The 2,500-nt window shown below is 40.5% G+C and overlaps 1 protein-coding gene across 1 annotated transcript in view; it reads left to right on the top strand.

Moving 5' to 3' along the window:
- Positions 1-2,500, top strand: part of LOC307267727 (vasoactive intestinal polypeptide receptor 2-like) — a gene marked incomplete at both ends in the record, with an annotated part of 30,444 nt that overhangs the window by 7,649 nt on the left and 20,295 nt on the right. The window lies entirely within an intron of this gene.

Genomic DNA, 2,500 nt, shown 5'->3' on the forward strand with positions numbered 1-2,500 from the left:
CTTTAAAACCTACATTTTAAATTGATGGTCTGCTCTCTAGAAAATGTGCCAGTGTAAACTTTATTAAGCCTAGTTTAAACTTTGAAAACCAGTTCTGCATGCTAGAAGAACGTCCTACTCTCAAGCCTTGCTCTGTGTGTTTGTGTGTGTGTGTGTGTGTGTGTGTGTGTGTGTGTGTGTGTGTGTGTGTGTCCAGTTGTTTAAGGTGCGTTCAGTTTTTTTCTCAGTGTACGCCAGGTCAGCCTTGTTAAATGAGGCCCGATGCCTCCGCCGGCCTTTGGCATAAAAACCAAATCCCTTTTGGTTTTTCTTTGATGGTGACTCTGGTGTCTGTGTGTTGACCCCTGTGGACTCTTTCCTCTCCTCTTTCCTCTCCTCTTTCCTCTCCTCTTTCCGCTCTATCCATCATTCTGATTACCTGTCGTCCTAGAGCCTTTCATCTGCTGTCATGGCGACGCACAGTTCCATCTCTACCTCCACTTCCTCTTCCTCTTATTCTTCCCTTTCCTAGACCAGCACTTCCTACTATTTTCTTTTGTGATTTTGAATGAACCTTCAGGGGCTCAGCCAGTGGTTTTGGGCTCCGTCAACAAAGAAATTTGGGGTTTAATGACTAATGTTCTTCATAAGAAATGTGTTAAAGGCCAAATTTGATGGTTTAAAGCTGCAGTGTGTAGAACTTTGAGTGTTATTTCCTAGCAGATTTTGTAGAAAGTAATTATAATATCCATAAGTACATTTAATTTAGTGCATAAATGTTTTGAATACTTTTTTTTCCCCTTAGAAAGGGTCTCATATATGTCCATATTTCTGCAAATCTTGGACCAAAGCCTAGTGCCGCCATCTTGAAAGTGTCATAGTTGGAATGTCACCAGCTGCATTGTTTCAAATTTAGAATTGTTCTTGTCCTTGAAGGCCACTGTAGCTTCTGTTATTATTCTAAAGGGGTGGGGTTACCCAGGGAGCGTTGCATTCTAGAACTTTGTAGAACTTTCTTGATGATGTCATATTACACACTGCACCTTTAAAGGCCAAATTTGATGGTTTAAATGCTGTTTAATTAATCTTTAAGATTATTTGGTGGGAATTGTCCATGTTTTTATTGATAGTGCAGAGAGACAGAGATGAAATGTGTCAGAGAGGGGAATGACATGCAGAGAACGACCCGGGCTGGATTCTAACCCGGGTCTGCTGTGAAGAGGACTGAGACTCAATGGAGGAGGGGAGGGGAATCTCCACGGCATCCATGCGTTTTATATGTTGACACTTCTTCATGCATCATTGCTAATGTGATATTTTTTTTCATTTCATTTAACTTTTATTTATCCTCGAGAGACCAATTGAGGGGTGACCCTCATTTTCAATGACGTCGAGTCAAAACAAATTCAAAACAACAATACAAACAAAATATTCAATGCAAAAACATCAAATACACAACAAGTGAAGAGAAGAGAAAAAAACAATTGAAACATTTACAGAGTGGGGAAGAGTGGCAGCAATTAAAAGGCATAAAGTACAATATAGTCTAATTAAAACAGTTACAAGTAGAGTTTGGCAGATCCAAGATAGTCTGTTTAAATTGGCCAAAGGATATGAATGTATTTAGTTTAATTTTGAGCTGTAAGTATACAACAGTGCTCTATCACACCTGCTGTAAAAATAAAAAGAGCCGTCCAGGTTTAACTCATTTATTGGACTAGGAACGTGGGAGAGTTTCTAGCTCTTGCACTTTACCGTTGTGCTGCTCGACTCTTTCATGTTGACGAGGTTAATAATTATCACAAAAGGTTAGTTTTTATTTGGGATAATTAGTAGAGAAAATATGTTTTGTAAACTAACGTCAGGCTCTCTGTAAACGTGAAGAAATCCCCCTCCTCTGAAACTGCATAGTGACCCTTTAAAGGTGCAGTGTGTAATATGACATCATCAAGAAAGTTCTACAAAGTTCTAGAATGCAACGCTCCCTGGGTAACCCCAACCCTTTAGAATAATAACAGAAGCTACAGTGGCCTTCAAGGACAAGAACAATTCTAAATTTTAAGCAATGCACCTGATGACATTCCAACTATGACACTTTCAAGATGGCGGCACTAGGCCTTGGTCCAAAATATGCAGAAATATGGAAGTATATGAGACCCTTTCTAAGGGAAAAATAAATAATTAAAAAAAATTCAGCTAGGAAATAAAACCCAAAATTCTACACACTGCAGGTCTAAAGGATGAGGCGTGAAATCAGCTAAAACACTTTGACAGACAGACTGGGGCTCACCTGTCTGTCTGTCTGTCTGTCTGTCTGTCTGTCTGTCTGTCTGTCTGTCTGTCTGTCTGTCTGTCTGTCCTCTTCACAGCAGACCCGGGTTAGAATCCAGCCCGGGTCGTTCTCTGTCTGTCATTCCCCTCTCTGCCTGTCTGTCTGTCTGTCTGTCTGTCTGTCTGTCTGTCTGTCTGTCTGTCTGTCTGTCTGTCTGTCTGTCTGTCTGTCTGTCTGTCTGTCCTCTTC

This window comes from Ammodytes marinus (genome assembly GCF_949987685.1).
Source record: "Ammodytes marinus genome assembly, chromosome: 21".
In the NCBI taxonomy this organism is placed as follows: domain Eukaryota; kingdom Metazoa; phylum Chordata; class Actinopteri; order Uranoscopiformes; family Ammodytidae; genus Ammodytes; species Ammodytes marinus.